Genomic DNA, 23,665 nt, shown 5'->3' with positions numbered 1-23,665 from the left:
GTGAGGACTCGCAAAATTTCTTATTTTAAATCCCTATTTCTAGCTTGTTTAAATATTTAAAGGCTCGTTTGCTCCGAATAGTTTACTCCAACCTTTTTAGACCCAATTACAAGGAACTATGGCTTACATGTATTTTTAAAATGACTTGTTACCAAATTTAATTTATAAAAGCTCATTTAGTGAGAATAGTGAATGCGTGTTTGGAGATAATAATCGATTCGAGGGTACAATGAGCTTGAAAATTGAAGACTTAAACATTAGTTTTAAAATAGGTATTATTATGATTAAGTACTCAAGTACTAGATAGTTATACCATCGTTATAAGAATCCTTTAGAAATTTCACTTTATCACGTACAAATCCGAAGTACGCGTTTTTGCGCGCGCAATTATTTGAGGGATATTAGACCCTTATTTTTAGACTATTAAAAGTGAATAATAATAGTATGAATGGAAGTGCATTAAAGGTTTAGGACACAAGTGAAACAAACTTGAGAAGAAACAAGTACGAAACGCACGCGCGTGTGCATTATTTTTTTAGTTGACTTGGAGTAATTTTGGGCCACAAACTCCTAAATTTCCTTTAGAAGATAACTACATCAGATTTCACTCTATCTCACACCCTCAAGCAGCCGAACAACAAGGAGGAAGAAGACCCAAAAATTTCTTCATATCATCTCACTCAAACTTATACCAAATCATCTCAAATTTCTACCACACACTCGAAATCACTTGGAGTTCATCTTGGGTTAGGAGAAGAGCTTCATTTCCATGGTTTTCTTGAGCTTCAAAGGACCAAAAATCTCTGGTCTTGACATCTAAGGAGGTATATGATCATCCACTCTTCAAATCTTAGTTTATGTAAGTTATATTGCACTTAGAAGCTTATAACTTCATGTGGGTAGATTTGGACTGTTGGAAATCTTGTGAGTGGGCTCTATGAAATCCCACAATGGATTTGATGATCTGATTTGATGAGATTGGATGTTAATTGTGTTGATTAAGTGTTAATTTAGTAGAGCTAAGTGGTAAAAGTGAAAAGGAAATTAAAGGAAATGTTGCATGTTGAAGGGCCGAAACTGCCCTATCTTTGCCGAGCTCCTTGGTGCGATTTTTTGTGGTTAAATTGACTTAATTTTGATGTATATATGTTTTATAGGTTGTGAGGAAAGTTTTGACCAAAAATCACTTGATTTGGTTGGATAAACGTTTAAATTTCGAAATGGTTTCATGGCTGGAAAACTGTCCAGAGTTGCTCTGGCAGCGATTTTGAATCGACCATAACTCTTTGCTCCGACCTTGAAATTGAGTGTTGTTCATAGAATTAGAAATTAGACATTTTCAATTTTCCAACGGTATAAAATGCATCCCCTAATTCCACTTGAGTGAACCGTACCGGCCTTTTAAAGTCACCTGGCCTGTTTCTCAGCTGTGTTAGAAAGCCTGTTATGTGCTAGAACTTGTTGCTTGAATTTGAGCTAGTTATGGACAGAATTTCAAAACCATTCCTTCTGAGAAATTGTAACCCTATAAATGTAGTTTCGAACGCCACCAACTACACCCAATTCCAAGTTAAATTGAGTGAGTTGTGGCTGAATTTTAGAACTGCGTTAGTGATTGAAAACCCTAATTTTGGGCAAGCCAATGGCTTATTTTGAATTGGGACTTGTTATTTTGAAACCCTTGGTGTTAATCACCTATCAAACATATTTTAGATGTTTCTTAGACATTGTCTTCACAAATGAACCATGTTTGAGATGTAGTCCTTGGCCAAATGTTTGAGAAAAGGAAAATTGAAGTACAAGGCCGATTTGTCTTAGAAATTCTTGAAACTTTAGTGACTTTGTTAACTGACTTTCCATATGAATTTTATACAAAATTTGACAGAGGAATAGCCCTTATATGGTAGTGTAATGCTGCTAAATTTTGTACCATTCCGAGTTCATTTCGATGCCCAACTAAAGCCGCAAAGTTCACGCTTCAAATCTGAAAAATCCCTGTTCAATGAGGAAATTTCAGTAACTTTGAGCCGCTATATTTTGGTGCTCAAAACTCCGATTCTTGTTTCACATGTTGAGTTTTAAACTTTGATTGTAACTCTAATTGAGTTTCAAATTTCAGAGACTAGATCGCATTCTGTAAATTTTACCGAATTTTCGATATTGGCCAAAAACCAACCCCAAAACTGTCTTGATAGCCAAAACAGCAACTTGAAGCTGAAATTCGAATGTCTTCTATTTTGAATCATGGAAAAGTGTCTACTAAGAACTTTTAGTTCTTTGGAAGTAGTTTCCAACGGTGCCAAGTTTTCCAATTTTGGATTATAAGGAGTGAGGTGCGATTTTTCAAAGATTGCATGTCAAATCTGAAATTTCCGAACTTAAAGGAAATTGAGTTTTCGAACTCTCTATTTTCCTTCGATATCGCTGGATTATTTTATACTTGATCTTAAAGATGAAAATTAGATTTCCTTGTATTACTAAAACCTCACTTTTGAGCCTCGATTCACGAGTAATTAAGGCTCATTTTCGCGATACCTTCTTAGATTGTACACTTGTACAATCTTCTTCGATAATTAGGGGTTTTAGGTGATAGTGTGTAATAACTTATTATTAATTGCTCAGGCATTCAAAAGTGTGAGAACCCTGAAAAATGGATATATAAGTTAGAGCATATTTCATTTGCATTTCTTTTATTGTTCAATAACTTCTAGCATTACTTTTAATTGTTCACAATTAAGTACGTAAAAATAGGTTTACGTGAAAAATAATATAATTTTCCAAAGTTATGAAATTTCTTGGTTTTATTTGACTAAATTAATATCTTTAGGGTTGGAATAATTTTTTTCGCCTTAAAATAAAATGTTAGATTACTTAATTCCTTTATGCTATAATTAATGATAATTGAATCATTAGATTTACTATCTTAAAATAAATTATTTAAATCCTTATGATTAATTCCAATTAGTTGCTAATGGAAAATGTTAATAAAAATTTCCGCGTTAAGATAAAAACCAATGAACTTTAAATAAATATAATTCTAATATACTAAACATAACTAATGTGTAAAAGTTCGAAAATTATATCCTTATTTTTCTTTGTTTTCAAATAAGTGCGTAAAAATAATTTTTATGTGCAAATTGACACCTTGGATTAAATTATCATTTCAATTGACTTTATATTACTAAATCGATAAATTTCGAGTTAGACTAACTCTATTTCTTGAGAAATAATAATTGAAAATTTTAATGACTAATTTAATCGCTAAATAATATAAGAATTACTAGGAACCTTAATATTCAAGTTTAATCGATAATTACTCGATAAAAATGGTTTAGGTATATTAGGGTATAGTTAGGCGTTTGAATTGCACTTGGAGATAATTTTTAGAATTAAGTCGGAATTGAGAAATTAAGTTGAGATTAGGGAGCAAAGTGAAAAGACTAAAATACCCTTACCTTACCTTTCCATGCAAACCAAACGGAACCTCTGACCTCAAATCAAATCACGCAGCTATTACCAAATCTGTACGCAAACCACTCTTACACGCAAACCATTCTCATAAACAGCGGCACCACAAAACCATCCAATCTATCTCACGGCTTAAGACCACAAATTCAATTTCCTTCTCTGCACAAAACCAAACCGCAAATCATTTCTTCCTTTCTAAATACCAAGACACCGCCCCACCATCTCATTTCCTTCTCTGCACACTCCACCGAAACCACTGCAATTTCTCTCCTCAACCACACCATACCTCTTCATCTGCATTCGATCAAGAGCATCCGAGAGAGAGAACCACCTAGTGAGCTGCATCCGTGAGCTTGGGAGAAGGAACGTAAGCTGCCAGAAAATTTTTTTTTCTGGTCCTGCCGTGAGTTGGAGTGAAGCCGGGGAGGAGATTTGCAGGAAGTTTCACCATTTTTCACCTTCATCTCCACCAACTCCAACCAACCGAACACAAATCCACCAGCTACACTCAATTCCAGCCGCAACTTAGGACACAGGAACCACCGACTGCACTTGGCCGAGAGCTAGGGAAGAAATTTCTGGAAAATTTTCGTGTGAAGGATTAGCTGCTATCTGAGGTGATTTCTGGTCTAATTGGTTGATTATTAGTTGAGCAAGCTACATCTGAGCTTGCATGTTCAGATTATGCAGTCGGATGTTTGAAATCCAACCATTAGAAAAAAATTCTGTTTTGTTAAAATGTTGCTACCGAGACTTTTAGGAGATATTGCAGCTCCATTTGTGTTTTTCTGTGGCATCTGAACACCTAAGTGCCTTTAGCTGAGTGAAGACTTGAAGATTTAGACCATGCATGTTGAATTGGGCATTCGGATGAAGTGTTAAAGCAGAGAAAATTTCTGGTTCGGTTAAGAAAATTTCTGCCGAGAGCTTAGCTTGAATTTTTACAGCCTGATTTGGTTTAATGTTGTTGTTCAAGCTTATAACCATAATTAGATAGTTAATTACAAGTTAATTAGGCTCTGCATGCAGCTAATTAGTTAGTTTAAACCAGAAAATAAAATAATAATGCAATCTGTTGCATGCATGTTTGTTCGAAGCTAGCTGTACAGAATTTATGGAAATTTTGGGAATTTGCAGCTGTTGTTTAAGTTAAATTTTGAATTGGAAATATTAATTAGCTAGATAAGTTTTTGCATGACTAATTTAGGTATCTAAAACCATGTTTAGCCGAGGAAAATTGGATTTTATAAACACCTAAGTGCTGGAAAATTCTGGAATAGCCGAGAGGTTTGATCAGAAATTTTCAATTTGTTTTCATTTGGAATTTTAACCTATTTCTGGATTTTCCTTGGAAAGTGATGGTTTAGAAATACAGAGGAGTTGTAAGTTTTAAGTGGTGTAAGTTGTTTAGCAATGAAATATTTGATAAATTGAAACTAGAACCAGAAAAAGGTTGGGATACATGTTGGAAATTCTTAAGTGATAGCCAAAGGGTGAGTTGGAACCTTAACTTGATTTTTTTAAATTGTTCCTTGAAACTTGATGGGTGGAAATGCTTGGAATATGCTGTTTGGAAGTTCTATAAGAAGTGTATGGATGGTTTGAATAAAAACATTTTAGTGTTAAAAGAGAAAAAGGAGTTTTCAAAAGTGAAGAATTGAAATTTCAGATTTTCGGATGTCCCTGACCAGTCTCAATAAAATGTTTATATCTTGGTGTAGGAAACTCCGTTTAAGGCGCCGTCAGTGGCATTTGAAACTAGAATCATATGCCTTTGTCCTGTAGAAATTTCGCATTTTTCCTCCATGTGTACTGCTGTTTGTAAATCCTTGAAGTAGACTGTTTTGGTAGGAATGTCCTGTTTCTTTGTGAAATTGAAATTGGGTTTTGGATTGAGATTTTAGCTTACTTGTGGTTTAAATTCTTGATTAAATTGTGGTTGGAAGTAATTGATGTTGTCAAGGGCTAATGATTGATGAAACCCTTGGCCATTTGAATGATTTTATAAGTACTACAGGGTGATGAAAGTTAATTGCTGGAATGTCTTGGAGGCTTTACTTTCATTTTTATTTGCTTATGATGGGCTTGCTGAAACCAAGTGCTAATGATTGATGAAGCCTTGGTTGATCATTTTATTTTATTCAGAAATGCACTTGTTGAAATCTAGGGCTAATGATTGACGAAGCCCTAGTAATTTGCTATGTGATTTTTGCCATATTTTGATCCATATTATGATTTCGAAACGGAATCGGAGCTGTGGAAGTTGTATCAACCTTGCGAACTCGAGTGACTGTGGTCAAAGTAATCAAAAATATTTTCCAGCTAGTATTATATTATAAAACTCAATATCTAGTGTTTTGCCTAAAACTTTCTAACCCAATAATTCCCTTTAGCTCAAACTAGCCTTGATGGCTATAGCAAATAAGTTCTATAGCTTTTGAAAACTCTAAGTCTTATTTTAATTCCTTTTCTTTTCTTAAGCTGTGCACTTGGATAGTTAACTATAGGAAAAGTTCCAAAATACGAGTTTTACTAATTTTGGTGAAAAGCCTGGGAAACTTGCTCGGCAAGAAACCCTATTTTAGGAAAAATAGTTTTTAAGGATAATTTTTGCAAAAGCCGTAACTTTAGAGAAATGTTCAAAGTAACTTTCTAACATTGATATTGAGAGGTTTGTCGACTTATTTCAAGAAAATAATACTAGTTATATTTTTTTTTTTTGAAAAATACCTCAAGGAAAACTATAAGAAATATCTCTTCTACTTTTGTCAAGTTTTAACCTAGGGAACTCTTGATTTTTTCTAAGGGAAAGTGAACTAGTAGTATATTAAATATACCTCAATGTCTATAAGCTTAAAAACTGAGTAGAAACTTATAGTTTCAAATTTTGGTTTTTAGGGTTTTTCGAGGACGCGGAATTCGATCCCCAACTTGATATCTGAACTCCACTCTTGATGAGTGTCCCTGCTTGTTTTATGCCTATGTGGTTAAGTGCTTTATCAACTCGCTATGTGATAATTGTCAAAATGAAATAATTGGTTTCTGATCCATCGAAATGAGCAGTGTGTACTTTATCGCACTAGCCGTTCGAGTGGTGACGTGTGTAAAACATTTTCTAATAAATCCGTGAATCTAAATGTAGTTGCGTCGTTGGGTGAATCCCTCGACTTTTGTATCCAACTACCATGAATCTAAATGTAGTTACGTCATTGGTGAATCCCTCGACGCATGAATCTGATTGCAATCACGTCATTGGGTAAATCTCTCGACGCATGAATCTGATTGCAATCACGTCTTTGGTGAATTCCTTGACGCATGAATCTAACTACCATAACGTCGTTGGGTGAATCCCTCGACTAATTTTATACGGGTATATCTCGAGTATACTGCGTCGGTAGGCGAAGTTCGGGCCCGAAGCAGAGGTATGAACGGTGACGGGTTAGGATTAAAATAAGTGGATCTATATGGATTATAAGTAGTGAGAATTGACGGAGGGTCAACTACGATAATTGGTGATCAAGCGAGGGAAATGGCTCCTGAGAGCCCACGTATCCTACCTTGTGCTGTTATACGCTTTCCTAACTGGTTAAATTTGTGCAGTTATTAATCGTTGTTTGAAATTATGTGATTGCATGTTTTGGGGCACCACTGAGCTTTAGCTCACCCCACGTTTAATGTTTTCCTTAACAGGTTCTGGAAACTGAAAGCTGGATGCTTAATTATGTTTTTCTTTTGGACTGTATTTGAATACTATAACTTATTCTGTGGGCTGTAATGTGTTATGGGGATAATGTATTTTCCTTTTGGATTGCCACTTGAAGCTGGAAAATGTGTAAACCCTAATTCGATTCTTGGCTTGTAAGTTGTATTATGGACTTATGCATTTCATCTATCCAGTTTGATACGACTTTGTACTTTGGTAAGTAGCACGTAGGACGTTTAAGGGCCTCGACTGGTTATTTTATCATTGCTATCTCTGAAGTTAATGTGGCTTTAGGTATGATTCTATTCGGGGAAAACTGTTTTGTAATAGATTAGTTTATTCTTCGAAAGGTTTCGGGTTAGATTGCTCGTGTGAGTCCTGGCGAGAGTTGGGCAGACGGCCCGCCAACCCTTTGGTTCGCCTCAGGGGGAAGTGGGGTCGCCACAAAAAGGACCTTCAAGAGAATCCCACGGTGGATGCCTGAACTCTCGAGTGGACATTGCTCACTTGTTTCTTTTGTGATTGGTGAGTGTTAAGTGTGTGAAATACGTGATACGCATTAAATGCTATTGATATCAAATATTTTGGAAATGCTAAGTCGAATGTGTACTTTATCGCACTCGTTCTCATTTAAGTGAAGTGTACTTGAATTACTTGACATGAAATGCTTGAATTGCTTGAAGTGACTTGTTAAGTGAATTAAGTTAAGTGTTTAAGTGATTATTTATGCTATGGCCGCATAAGTCATTGGAGTGAATCTTCTCGACTCATAAATGTTAAGTGGGGGATGCCCAACTCTCACTGGCCAACCTTGGACTTGAGCCGGCATGGGCTTGGTCGGGCTTCTTGGTGAATCATGAGAAAATGTAAACTCGACCTAGTAAGAGGTCTTGCTTGGCATACTCGAGCAATATCGCCTCAAACAAATGACAGGTGGGCCCGGTGCAGGGGTATGTAATAGTGAACGGGGACATGATAAGTGAGATTCTACGGATTATAACCTATTCGATTGACGGAATGTCAACTCGTGGAGGTTCTTGATCGTGCAAGTGGAAAATAGCTCCTGAGAGCTCCTATATCCTTGATTTGTTCCTGTTTACCTTTTCTTGCTCGTTAATTGTCATTTACTCGAATATTATTACTTTATTCATTAATTGGGATTGTTACTTGGACAACGTGATTGCACATGTGTTCTTGGCCTCACGAGCAATCGCTCACCCCGTAGATTTGTTTTCCTTAACAAGAATGGACGGAGTGTAACTTGGTGGAACCCTTTGGAGGTACTTTTGTATTAGGGTTTCAAATGTAATTGACTAGACTTTTGGCTATTGTATATTTTGGAAATTGATGTATCTTTTGGGGATCCTGATATAAGGATTGGGTAACTTATGTATCGTGAACTTGTGGTGTAAGAAAGAATAATATTTATAGAAGTTTTCCGCACTTCTTTACTATGTCTTGTCGTTTTAGAAACTATTATATTAAGCTTGAACCGGAACTGTACCGAACCCTGGCGCGAGTTGGGCGGCCATCCCGTGGATACCCTTTAGTTCACTTTAGGGAGAAGTGGGGGTGTCACAATTGGTATCAGAGCGCTAGGTTAGAGATCTATTTGGGAGATATACTAGAAATCTTACCCTTAAGATTTGAGATAGGATGACTAAGTCACACCTTAACTGATATTTGAGTGAGCTAGTGACTAAGTTTCTAACCCGAAAAGTGTGATTGTTTTGCAGGGATGGAAAATGGGAATGGGAACCCCGCAGCTAATGGGAATGGCCAAGCTAATGGCCATATAGAGCCCCCTAGGTCTATTTACTATCGACCTCTAGGTGGAAAAGATCGTGTGCGTTATTCGCCCTTTGATAGGTATCCTCGATATTCGTGTAGGGTGATGTTTACCTACCCAAACTATCTAGTACTAGCTCTGGACGACGAGCATCGTTAGTTGGTGAATACCAACCTAGATTTACAGGCGGAGGTGGACAAGTTAAGACAGATGGTTAGTGCTCAGGGCGAGAGGGTCAGTGAGCTTGAGGAGGTACTGGCTGGCGAGGTGGCAACTGCTGCGGTCGCTCGCGAGGAATTTCAGAGGGTTAGGACCCGACTTACCAGAGTAGGAAAGGAGACCCGTGATCGGGCTTCCGGGATCCTGGCAGATGTCACTATGATGATAGAGGGGGTGACGGATATTGTCCAGAACTCAGTTCAAGAGGAGGACCCTGAGGAGGATCCTAAGGAGAAGATTCTACCTGGTAGTCCTGCTATGGATTAGGTCTAGAGTGATTGACCCCCCTTTTGACCCTTTTGACTAATATAGTTAGGATTAGTTGGGGAGATGCTAATGCTGAGGCCATTGTATTTTGCATGACTATGTGGGCTACTTTTGCGGGCACCTGATTCTACTTTAGTCATATGTGACTGAAAGTACTCTTGTAGCACCTGCGTACTATATTTTGTGATTTTCCCCATGACTTGTTAATTGTATGAATTTTGACGTGTTAATGAATGTAAATTATTGTTATTTTAAATGTTTTCTTGATTGGTTCTTGCTTTCGACATTTTTCCCACATAATTGATATATTTCTTGCACTAGGCATACCTAGAATAATGGAAGGACGAAGGAGTGGTCAAGGCTGTGGGCAAGGGACTAGACAAGCCCAAACTCATGGGAATGACTAGAAATCGGCAACTGGACCGACCCAGGAACAAGAGAATATAGAGGGAAATCAAGTGGCTACCGCCATTAATAGGATGACTGATATTCTAGAACGTTTAATTGAAAGACAAGGTCCTGGACCACTTAACCAAACTAGGGGACAGGATAGAGGGGAGGATAGAGCCTTGGAGAGGTTCTTGAAATTTAACCCGCCTAAATTTATTGGTGAACTTGATCCTGAGGTACCGGAGAATTGGTTGGAGATGATGACTAACATATTCGCCGCCTTAGACTATATCAAGAATAAGCGAGTGAACTTAGCTGTTTTCCAATTTGCGGGAGTGGCTCGTGCTGGTGAGATGTGATAAGGGGAAAGTGGGAGAGAGCCCAAACCCTTTGGACTTGGGAGAATTTCACGAGGGAATTTAATGAGAAATTCCTTCCTCCTTTAATTCAAAAAAAGAGAGAAGATGAATTTATCAAGTTGAAACAAGGAACCCATAGTGTAGCTGAGTACGAAGGGAAGTTTACTAAACTTTCTAAGTACGCTCCTGAATTGGTGATCAATGAACGAAGAAGGTTAAGACGCCTACTGGGGACCAGAGTCTAATCGCTAACTTGGTATATAGAGATTGTGAGATCTGGGGTGGAGAACAAAAATTACTGGCCGATTTGATAGGGTTAGCAATTAAGGGATATGACGTGATCCTAGGGATGGATTGGTTAACCCGTTACAATGCTCAAATGAACTGTAAGACGAAAATAGTGAAATTGTGCATTCCGAGAAAAGCCACCCTGAAATTGGATGTAAGGGGCAGATTAGCTTAATCTGCACTTATCTCAAGAATCCAAGATAGAAAAATGTTAAGTAAGGGTGCTCAGGGATACCTGACTTTTCTAATCAACACTCCTAGTGATAAAGTGAATCTGGAAACATACCAGTAGTGAAAGATTACCCAAATGTTTTTCCTGAAGAGTTAGAGTTTTTACCCCCGGAAAGAAAAATAACTTTTAAGATTGATGTAACCCCGAAAGTAGCACCTATCTCTAAGACGCCATATAGAATGGCTCCAGCTGAACTAAAAGAGTTGAAACTGCAATTGTAGGACTTGTTGGAATGGAATTTTATAAAGGAAAGTGATTCACCGTAGGGAGCCCCGGTCTTATTCGTTAAGAAGAAAGATGGGAGTTTGAGGTTGTATATAGATTACAGAGGCCTAAATGATGTTACTATTAAGAACAAGTACCCATTGCCCCACATTGATGAATTATTTGACCAATTGCAAGGGCCGGTAGTATTCTCGAAATTGGATTTGAGACATGGTTATTATCAATTAAGGATTTTGGAAAAAGATATACCCAAAACTGTTTTTAACTCTAGGTACGGACACTTTAAGTATGCAGTAAGTCATTTGGATTAACGAATGCACATGCTACTTTTATGGATTTAATGCATAGGATTTTTAAGTTTTATCTAAACCAATTTGTGGTAGTGTTTATTGATGATATCTTGGTGTACTCTAAGAATGTGAAGGATCACGAGAAACACTTGAGAATTGTTTTACAAACCTTGAGGGAACACCAATTGCACGTTAAGTTTAGCAAGTATGAGTTTAAGTTAAAAGCGGTGACATTCTTGGGACACATAAATTCTAAGGATGGAATTAAAATGGATCCATCTAAAGTTGAAGCTGTTTCGAAGTGGAAACAATCGGAAAACCCTACCGAGATTCGAAATTTTATAGGATTAACAGGGTATTACCGAAGATTCATTGAGAATTTTTCTAAAATTTCTAGGCCCATGACTGAGTTGACCAAGAAAAGTGGAAAGTTTAAAGGAGTCCTAAGTATGAAAAGAGTTTCCAAGAGTTGAAAAGACGTTTGACAAGAGCACCTGTGTTAGCTCTACCGAATGGAAAAGATAGTTTTGTGGTCTATACAGATACTTCCAAGGAAGGCTTGGGATGTGTTTTAATGAAAAATGAGAAAGTAATAGCCTATGCCTCTAGGAATTTGAAACCACATGAAGGAAATTACCCAAGTCATGATTTGGAGTTAGCAGCTGTAGTATTTGCTCTAAAAAAATGGAGGCATTACCTATATGGAGTAACATTTGAGGTTTTTACTGACCACAAGAGTCTTAAGTACTTGTTCTCTCAAAAGGAGCTAAACTTGAGACAACCTAGGCGGATGGAATTTTTGGAAGACTATGATTGCACGATAAAGTACCATCCAGGGAAGGCCAATATAGTGGCCGATGCCTTGAGTCGTCAAGTGCAAGTGGCTGGATTGATGATTAAGGAATTACACTTGTTAGAAAAAGTTAGTTATTGGAATTCTCGACTAGAACTGAGGAAAGTAATTCTTGGAAATATCACAGTGAATTCTACTTTGTTGGAACTATTAAAGAAGCCAGGAGAAGGACACCGAAGCGCAAAAGTAGTTGGAAAGAGTCAAGAAGGGAGAAAAGTCAGATTTTAACTTGGGAATGAATGGTATATTGAAGTTTCAGAATCGGATAGTAGTGCCAAAAGATGAAAATTTTAAGAAAGAAATTTTAGAAGAGACACACCGATCAAGGTTTACGGTACACCCAGGAAGGAATAAAATATACCAGAACTTGAAGAGTTTGTATTGGTGGGAGAGCATGAAAAAGGAGATTGCTCAATTTGCCAAAACCTGTTTGATTTGTTAATAGGTAAAAACTGAACATCAGAAACCATCAGAACTTTTACAACCTTTGGAGATACCTGAATGCAAGTGGAAAAACATCACTATGGATTTTATATCAGGGTTACCTAGGACAGAAAGAGATCATGATGCCATTTGAGTAATAGTGGATAGATTGACTAAATCGGCTCATTTTCTGCCGATTAATATGAAGTACCCATTGGAGAGGTTAGCTAAATTGTACTTGGATGAGATTATCAAGTTACATGGTATACCTGTAAGTATTGTGTCCGATAGAGACCCTAGATTTGTTTCGAAATTTTGGCAAAAGATGCAAGAAGTGTTATGGACTAAATTGAACTTCAGTACTACATACCATCCCTAGATTGATGGATAGTCTGAAAGAACAATTCAAACTCTTGAGGATATATTGAGAACTTGTGTATTAGATTTTGGGGAGAGTTGGAGTAAATTTTTGACACTGGTGGAATTTGCCTATAATAATAGCTTCCACTCTTCTATTCAAATGGCTCCGTATAAAGCACTCTATAGTCGGAAATGTAGGTCTCCGATTTGTTGGGATGAAGTAAGTGAACGAAAAATGTTAGACCCAACTACGATACCTTCGATTGAGGAGGCGAATGAAAAAGTGAAATTGGTACGCCAGAGGATTCAGACCGCACAAAATCGTCAAAAGAGTTATGCGGATAACCGAAGGAAGGACTTAGAATTCGCGGTTGGAGATCTAGTATTTCTTAAAATTACACTTTTGAAAACAAGATTGATGTCTGGAAAAGGAAAGAAGTTACAACCGAGGTTTATGGGACCTTATAAGGTTATCCAACGCATGGGAAACGTAGCGTATAAGTTGGAATTGCCACCAAATTTGTCTCAGATTCATAATGTTTTTCACATGTCCATACTTAAGAAATACCATCCAAACCCTTCTCATATCTTGCAACCGAAAAATATTGAAATTGATGAGACGCTGACCTATGAGGAGAAACCAGTGAAGCTTCTAGATGGTAAGGTGAAAGAACTGAGGAACAAGCGGATTCCATTGGTAAAAGTTCTTTGGAAAACCATGGATTAGAGGAGGTAACCTGGGAAGTTGAAGAAAAAATGTGAGGAAAATATCCAGACTTATTCACAAATCAAGGTATAATTTCGAGGATGAAATTCTCTTAAAAAAGAGAGGATGTGAGGACCCGCAAAATTTCTTATTTTAAATCCCTATTTCTAGCTTGTTCAAATATTTAAATGCTTGTTTGCTCCAAATATTTTATTTTAATCTTTTTAGATCCAATTACATGGAACTATGGTTTACATGTATTTTTAAAATGACTTGTTAACAAATTTAATTTATAAAAGCTCGTTTAGTGAGAATAGTGAATGCGTGTTTGGAGATAATAATCGATTCGAGAGTACAATGAGCTTGAAAATTGAAGACTTAAACATTAGTCTTAAAATAGGTATTTTTATGATTAAATACTCAAGTACTAGATAGTTGCACCATCGTTATAAAAATCCCTTAGAAATTTCGCTTTATCGCGCACAAATCGGAAGTATGCGTTTTCACGTGCGCAATTATTTGAGGGATATTAGACCTTTATTTTTAGATAATTAAAAGTGAATAATAATAGTATGAATGGAAGTGCATTAAAGATTTAGGGTACAAGTGAAACAAACTCGAGAAGAAACGAGCACGAAATGCGCGCGCACGCGCATTATTTTTTTAGTTGACTTGGAGTAATTTTGGGCCACAAACTCCTAAGCTTCCTTTAGAAGCTAACTACATCAGATTTCACTCCGTCTCACACCCTCAAGCAGCCGAACAATAAGGAGGAAAAAGACCCAAAAATTTCTTCATCTCATCTCACTCAAACTTACACCAAATCATCTCAAATTTCTACCACACACTCGAAATCACTTGGAGATCATCTTGGGTTAGGAGAAGAGCTTCATTTCCACAGTTTTCTTGAGTTTCCAAGGACCGAAAATCTCTGGTCTTAACATCTAAGGAAGTATATGATCATCCACTCTTCAAATCTTAGTTTATGTAAGTTATATTGCACTTAGAAGCTTGTAGTTTCATGTGGGTAGTTTGGATTGTTGGAAATCTTGTGAGTGGATTCTATGAAATCCCACAATAGATTTGATGATCTGATTTGATGAGATTGGATGTTAATTGTTTTAATTAAGTGTTAATCTAGTAGAGCTAAGTGGTAAAAGTGAAAAGGAAATCAAAGGAAGTGTTGCATGTTGAAGGGCTGAATCTGCCTTGTCTTTGCCGAGCTCCTTGGTGCAATTTTTTGTAGATAAATTGACTTGATTTTGATGTATATATGTTTTATAGGTTGTGTGGAAAGTTTCTACCAAAAATCACTTGATTTGGTTGGATAAATGTTTAAATTTCGAAATGGTTTCATGGCTGGAAAACTGTCCAGAGTTGCTCTGGCAGCGATTTGGAATCGACCATAACTCTTTCCTCCGACCTTGAAATTGAGTGTTGTTTGTGGCATTAGAAATTAGACATTTCCAGTTTTCCAACGGTATAAAATGCATCCCATGATTCCACTTGAGTGAACCGTACCAACCTTTTAAAATCACCTGGCCTGTTTCTCGGCTGTGTTAGAAAACCTGTTATGTGCTAGAACTTTTTGCTTGAATTTGAGCTAGTCATGGATAGAATTTCGAAACAGTTCCTTCTGAGAAATTGTAACCCTATAAATGTAGTTTCTAACACCACCAACCACACCCAATTCCAAGTTGAATTGAATGAGTTGTGGTCGAATTTTAGAATTGCATTAGTGATTGAAAACCCTAATTTTCAGCTAGCCCATGGCTCGTTTTGAATTGGGACTTGTTATTTTGAAACCCTTGGTGTTAATCACCTATCAAACATATTTTGGATGTTTCTTAGACATTGTCTTCACAAATGAACCATGTTTGAGATGTGGTTGTTGGCCAAATGTTTGAGAAAAGGAAAATTGAAGTACAAGGCAGATTTGCCTTAGAAATTCTTGAAACTTTAGTGGTTTTGTTAACTAACTTTTCGTACGAATTTTTATACGAAATTTGACAGATGAATAGCCCTTATATGGTAGTGTAATACTGCCAAATTTAGTGCCATTCCGAGTCCATTTCGATGCCCAAATAAAGCCTCAAAGTTCACGCTTCAAATCTGGAAAATCCCTGTTCAATGAGGAAATTTCAGAAACTTTGAGCCGCTATATTTTGGTGCTCAAAACTCCGATTCTTGTTCCACTTGTTGTGTTTTCAACTTTGATTGTAACTCTAATTGAGTTTCAAATTTTAGAGGCTAGATCGTATTTTGTAAATTTTACTGAATTTTTAAAGTTGGCCAAAAACCAACCCCAAAACTGTCTTGATAGGCAAAACAGCAACTTGAAACCGAAATTCGAATATCTTCCATTTTGAATCATGGAAAAGTGTCTACTAAGAACTTAGTGCTTTGGAAGTAGTTTCCAACGGTGCCAAGTTTTTCAATTTTGGATTACAAAGAGTGAGGTACGATTTTTCAAAGATTGCATGTCAAATCTGAAATTTTCGAACTTAAAAGAAATTGAGTTTTCGAACTCTTTATTTTCCTTCGATATCGCTGGATCATTTTATACTTGATCTTAAAGATGAAAATTAGATTTCCTTGTATTACTAAAATCCCACTTTTGAGTCTTGATTCACGAGTAATTAAGGCTCATTTTCGCGATACCTTCTTAGATTGTACACTTGTACAATCTTTTTCAATAATTAGGGGTTTTTAATGAGTATGTAATAGCTTATTATTAATTGCTTAGGCATTCAAGAGAACATTCAAGAGAATCCCATGGTGGACGCCTGAACCCTCGAGTGGACATTGCTCACTTGTTTCTTTTGTGATTGGTGAGTGTCAAGTGTGTGAAATATGTGTTACATGTTAAATGCTATTGATATCGAATATTTTGGAAATGCTGAGTCGAGTGTGTATTTTATCGCACTCATTCTCATTTAAGTGAAGTGTACTTAAATTACTTGACATGAAATACTTGAATTGTTTGAAGTGACTTGTTAAGTGAATTAAGTGAAGTGTTTAAGTGATTATTTATGCTATGGCTGCATAAGTCGTTGGAGTGAATCTCCTCGACTCATAAATGTTAAGTGGGGGACGCCCAACTCTCACTGGCCAACCTTGGACTCAAGCCGGCATGGGTTTGGTCGGCCTCCTTGGTGAACCATGAGAAAACGTAAGCTCGACCTAGTAAGAGGTCTTGCTTGGCATACTCGAGCAATATCGCTTCAAACAAATGACAGGCGGGCCCGGTGCAGGGATATGTAATAGTGAACGGGGACATGATAAGTGAGATTTTACGGATTATAACCTACCCGATTGACGGAATGTCAACTCGTGAAGGTTCTTGATCGTGCAAGTGAAAAATAACTCCTGAGAGCTCCTATATCCTTGAATTGTTCCTGTTTACCTTTTCTTACTCGAATTGTCATTTACTCGAATATTATTGCTTTACTCGTTAATTGGGATTGTTACTTGGACAACGTGATTGCATGTGTGTTCTTAGCCTCACGGGCAATCGTTCACCCCGTAGATTTGTTTTCCTTAATAGGAATGGACGGAGTGAAACTTGGTAGGACTCTTTGAATGTACTTTTGTATTAGGATTTCAAATGTAATTGACTAGACTTTTGGCTGTTGTATATTTTGGGAATTGATGTATCTTTTGGGGATCCTGATATAAGAATTGGGTAACTTATGTATCGTGAACTTGTGGTGTAAGAAAGGATAATATTTATAAAAGTTTTCCGCACTTCTTTACTTTGTCTTGTTGTTTTAGAAACTATTATATTAAGTTTGAACGGGAATCATACCGAATCCTGGCGAGAGTTAGGTAGGCCTTTCGCCTTAAGGAGAAGTGGGGGCGTCACAACAGGACCCGAGAACCAGCTAAGGTATAAAAACGACTCTCATTTTGCCCGAAGAGGTGCTGCAGCCCTCTCCCCAAGAATTCTGACACCAGTAAAAACAGTGTCGCAGAAAGGGGATCCCCCTGTCGAACACCTCTAGAAGCCCTAAAGCATCCTCCTAGCAACCCATTGATTAATAAAGAAAATCAATTGTTTGATACTATTCTAAACATTAGGTCGACTGTCTGTTCCTGGAATCTAAACTGGCGAAGCATAAATATGAGAAAATTCCATTCCACCCTATCGTATGCCTTTTCCATGTCAAGTTTTAACATTAAATTGGGATGTCGCTGCTTTCTATCCAGATCAAGAGCCAGTTCGTGTGTCAGCAAAATATTCTCTGTAATATCCGTTCTCGATACAAAACCCATCTGCCATGGAGAGATCAACATAGGAAGCATAGACCTAAGGCGATTCACCAAAATTTTGGAAATCACTTTCGAACTCACATTGTAGAGACTAATTGGACGAAAGTCCTTCCATTGAGCTGCCCCTTGAACCTTTGGAATCAGCACAATGGTTGCACTCGAGAATCCCCTCGACTACTGAATTCCCTTAAAGAATTCCTAAACCGTATAGACCAAATCCTCTCCTATGATCTGTCAACATGTCTGATAAAAGCCTGCCTTAAAACCATCTGGCCCAGAAGCGCTCTCAGGAGATAGCGAAAATACCACCTCTTTGACCTTTTCCAAAGTAGGAAGGCTTTGTAACGTAGCATTATCCTCCTGACTAATTCTTGGGATCGGGAAATCCAACTGGGGAGGCATCCTGTCCTGGCGCTCAAACGTGAACAACTTTTGAAAAAACTGAGTGGCCGAATTCTTAATGGCATCCTCTTCCTCCACCCAAGGACCCATCTCATCCATTATCCGACCTATGAAATTCGTGTTCCTCCATTGCTTGACTACGGAATCGAAGAATTTGGTATTGGCATCTCCTTCTTGAATCCATCTGATTGACGATTTTTGTCACCAGAACTCGCACTCTATAGCCAGCGGCCTCACATAACCTACCCGAGGTTCCCCTAGTTTTCCTTTCGCCAACTCATCCTACCTCTCATCAATCTCCTCCTTTCTCTAACGAAGCAACTCTTCTACTTCCTTGATAGCCTAGAAAATATTACCAAAGTCGTGCCTGCTCCATTGCCGTAATGCCGCTTTAGTGTTAACTAATTTCCGATGAAACCCCATCATACCACCAACATTAACCGGATATTTCCATGCCTATTGAACCACTGCCAAGAAACCCAAGTGCCGCTTCCAAACATTCAAATATCGAAATGACGAGGTTCTGTGGCTAAAATATCCACTCTTAATCAAGAGCGGAGCATGGTCTGAACGACCACGCATTAAGTGTGAGACTATAGTAGTAGAAAATAAATCCGACCAAGCCGCGTTTGTTAATGCTCTATCCAATCGTTGCCAAAGCACTCCATTTGTCCAAGTGAAGGCCGATCCATCGAAGTTCACCTCCACTAGACCGCAATTGAAAATCATTTCGTTAAACTCTTCCATGTTACGAGGATTTGGGAGAGTCCCCCCGGATCACTCTTGGGCATTCGAAATGACATTAAAGTCGCCCGCCACCATCTACGGCCCCTCATTACGGCTATGAACTAACTCTATCGCCTTCCATGATTCCCGTCTCCCTACCCTTGTGCATTTAGCATAAATTGCCAAAAAAAAAGGAAAGTATATCCCCCCAGCTAATCTCCATGTTAGCCAATTGGTCCCCTATCTCGTGAAGCTGAGCTACCGGCTCATCCTTCCACAAAACCCACATTTTACCTTCCAAAACCGAATAATCCTTTGAAAAATGCAGCATACGACAAATTGAGGGTATTGAGAAACATCAGTCATAGGCGCAATTAATACTAGTAACCTTATATGATTATTAGCACATAACTTATGCAGATACCTTTGAGAATCTTTACCGGAGATACCCCGTATATTCCATACTAGAATATTAATGCGACTTATCATTAGGTAAGAAAGAAGACTTTGCTTGAGAGAAGAACAGTTGCAACTTCTTGTTTAACATACAAAATCAAGTAAGTTTAGTTATTCATGCATGTGTATGCAAAAAGAATCACTGACTTAAGTTACTTTAATTACTTAGTGGTAAAAACCTTTTTCAATCTCATGGTCACAAAATCACTATGATCAAACTATCCACTTCACTCAACTAATTATTAAGCAAATACGAAAAATATAAAAAAAAATTACAAAGCATACCTCAATCACAGAGCATGTCAGGAGTACTCTTGCTATGAATCTTTGATAGCCATGGATTAGCCTCATAAATTTCCATTTTTTGTGCAAAACTATGCCAAAGCTTGCAAAGTTTGTAATTAAAGATGCTAATGGAGTCTACTTGAATTCGTGAAAGAAAAAGTTGGGATGGTAGAGAGGATTGACTGAATAAACATAAAGTTAGAAACATAATCGGATTAAAAATTAATTTTAAAACACTTTCCATATGTGCATTAGGAAACTTGATAAAAATTAAAAATTACTTAAATACAAATTTTTTTAAATTAAAAACTACATAAATTCAATTTTATAAATAAATCATTAACATATGGCATATCATACATGGACATCCATATAGGAGATGGTGCACCAATGATGAAAAATCGGTAATATATATCATTACTCAAAAATAAAAGGAATAAAAAAGTAAAAGGCCAATATGTTGATTGAAATTTATTATAAATACAAAAGTAATGAATTATAAGAAAAATAAAATATTTTCAAATCTTAGTAATGGTAACTTCTAATATACAATAAAACCAAATAATAAGTTACAAAACATGATCGGAGAGAAATAAAAGAAAAACTACAAGTTGATTCATAAAAAAATTTGATAAGGCATAATAAATACAAATGCATATAAGGCGAAAACTAATAAATTGATTAAATGTTGTTATAAATAAGGAAGTGAAAAAGGAAAGGGATTAATTGTTACCAAAAATAGAAAAAGAATAAAAACCAAAAAATATAAACATTAAATATGTTCACGTGCCAAAAAATAGATAGTCCACTTAGCAAAAAGTTAGAAATAGCCAAGTTAGTAACCTTTCAAAATTGAAACTGAATGTTGTTTATATATATATATATATATATATATAAATTCTTCTAATATCTATAGAATGAAAACTAGTCTAAAGAGTTAGTTGAATTAAATGAATCCATAATGAATATTTTATGAAAGGATAAATGGATCTTATATATATATATATCCTCGAATTGGGATATGATCAAAAGAGTGATGTTATAAGGTGGTGATAGTGGCCTAAATAAAAGGGCAACTGGGTTGAGATTTTCCTTGATTCCCCCCTCCTCTTGAGGTTTAATTAACTTAAATTCTATGTCTTGAAGGATTTTTCTTCCTGTTGCTTCTTCCTACGTATTGGGTTAGTAACTATCCATGTGCATTGGATTGTTGCTCAAGGACATTATTAAGGATGAATGCATGAAAAATCAAGTTTACCATACTTGACGAACTCCAAATAGCTTAATACTATAGTTTTTAAGGAATTATTATGGATATGCTCATGTATGTTGATACATTGGATTGATAGGTTCCAAAATAGAAGTATTTACTATTAAATCTGTTGATTTTGGTCCCTAACTTTTGATGTTTAAAAAATAATGGATGATACTAATATCTCTTTAAGAAATACTTTCAGCTATGAAACAAATCTGATTCAAAGAACAAGAGCATTTGAAAGAGCTAAAGGAAGTTGAAAGCTGTCGGACACTAGCAAAGACAACATCGGACGTCCGATAAACAATGCAGTACTTCGGACGCATGAAGAACTTCATTACCGGACATCCGAAAGAATTAAGAAATCCCTTCTAACTCACTATCTACTTTCGGACGCAAGCATTAGAGCTACCGGACGTCCGAAAGAATTAAAATGATTTCTCAAACTCATTGTCTACTGTCGGACGCAAGCATCAGCTGTACCAGACGTCCGATACTTCCAACGGCTAGTTGACTCTTCAGCTGCCTTCTATCCATTGGAAGCATTAATGAAACACTTACTCGGTCTCATATAAATAGAGCATGGTCAGAAACTTCAAACAACTTTTGCACATTGAAGATATAAAAGATATAGAGTAGTTTTAGTGAGAAAACACTCTCCAAGGAAGATTTATAGTCTCGATGGTGTGAAGTTTATTGTAAACTTTTCATTTGTGAGTGAATACTTCAATAGTGTAGCGCTGTGAGGGTTGTCTTGAGCGATAGTAAAACTTCCTAACTTGATCGAATGAAGTTTAGGGCAATGAGGAAGTGAGTCTTCCTTTGTACACAAGATTGGTTGTATTTCATCAACTTAAAGAAAATTGTTTGAATTGTTCTTCAAACTCAAGAGGAGTTTTGTAGTCAATTGGGTTGCAATTCCTTTCTTCTTATTTACTTATTGTTATCTTGTGATCTTTAAATTGTTTATATCTTCTATTTCTCTCAAGTGATTTTGTTCATTCATTGATTGATTCATTGTATGATCACTTAGAAAAGAGGGTAAATTTCATATTGAGCAAAAAGTGCCCATAACTTGATTAACTTTATAATCAACCTAATTCACCCTCCCTCTTAAGTTGTCTTCAATTCTTACAATTGGTATCAGAGTTTGATCTCCTAGAGATTAAGTTCAAGCGGCTTTGGAGTAAAATGACAACCAACAATGCTATGTTTCTTGAAAGACAATCTGTCACTAGACCCTCTATGTTTAATGAATCCAATAATGTGAGTTGGAAGGAAAGAATAATTATCTTCTTGCAATCGATTGATATTGAATTGTGGTTTATTATTAATGAAGGTCCATTTGATGCCTCTATAATAGATGAAATTACTCATAGATCAAAACTAAAAATCAGAAATGAATTAACTGGTGAAGATAGAACCCACCTCACCTTGAATGCCAAGGCTATGAATGTGTTGTATAGTGTTTTATTCAAATGAATCCATTAGAGTCAAAGGTTGTAGGTCTGCTAAGGAGATTTAGGACAAATTGAGAGAAATTCATGAAGGGAGTGAAAATGTGAGAAAATAAAAGAAATCTATCTTAATTACCAAATATGAATCATTTAAGATGGAACCTCATGAAAATATTGATAAAATGTATTGTAGATTCAATGATCTTATTAAGAATTTAGAGGTACTAGAAAAAAAAACTTCTTAGGAGAGAAAAATAGAAAAATCTTGAATGTTTTGTCCAAGGATTGGGAGAGTAAGATGACTGCTATTGAAGAGATTAAAAATTTGAATTCTATACCTATTGAATCTCTTATTAATTCTCTAACCTCTTATCAGCTGAAACTGAAGACTAAGGTATAAGAAAAAGAAGATGTAAAGGTAAGAAGGAGCATTGCTTTAAAAACATCTCAAGATGAAGATGACTCGGCTTCCTTGGATGAAGAAGATATAGATATGGATGACAATGATCTAACTCTCATCACAAAAAGTTTCAAGAGAATCCTCAACAAAAGGAGATTCAGAAAAGAGCGACCTAGCAATCCAAATTCCAATCAATTCAACAATGCAAGAAACAATGGAAAGATAGAGGTCAACAAAAAACAAGATAACAAATGCTATGAATGCAGCTAATTTGGACACTACATGAGTGATTATCCAATGAAAAAGAAGGAAAAAGGAAGAAAATCAAGATTCAACAATTTTCAATTCACATGAACTGCTTTCAAGGAAATGGAACAAAGTCCCATCTTGGCACTTATAAGAAGAAGATAAATTCTAGTGCAAATGAATTTTTTTGTTTATAAGAGAAGACAAGTAAGATTTATTAAACCTGTTTATGCAAATAACTCGTTGGTTATGTATAATTTTTGTTGTCAAAAAGGTCACGTGAAAAGTAATTGCTATATGAGGAAGAACATGAGAAGAGGCATGAAATGCATGTGGATAGTTAGACATGATGCTAATTCTTAAGGATCCAAAAATTAATGGGTACCATATATTAGTTCTTAAACTCTTGAGTAGGTGAATCTGGTGAACATTATTAAGGAATCAAAGTGGTTCATAGATAGTGAAAGTTCAAGACACATGACCGGTGATTCATTACAATTCATCAAATTCAAACCAAAGTCTAGTGGCATAGTGACATTTGGAGATGATGTGTTTCTATTTCAAGACCATTGGAGCTTTTACATCTTAATTTGT

This window comes from Coffea arabica, chromosome 9c (genome assembly GCF_036785885.1).
Source record: "Coffea arabica cultivar ET-39 chromosome 9c, Coffea Arabica ET-39 HiFi, whole genome shotgun sequence".
NCBI classification, from domain to species: Eukaryota; Viridiplantae; Streptophyta; class Magnoliopsida; order Gentianales; family Rubiaceae; genus Coffea; species Coffea arabica.
Note: the sequence above shows the minus strand (reverse complement) of the source record.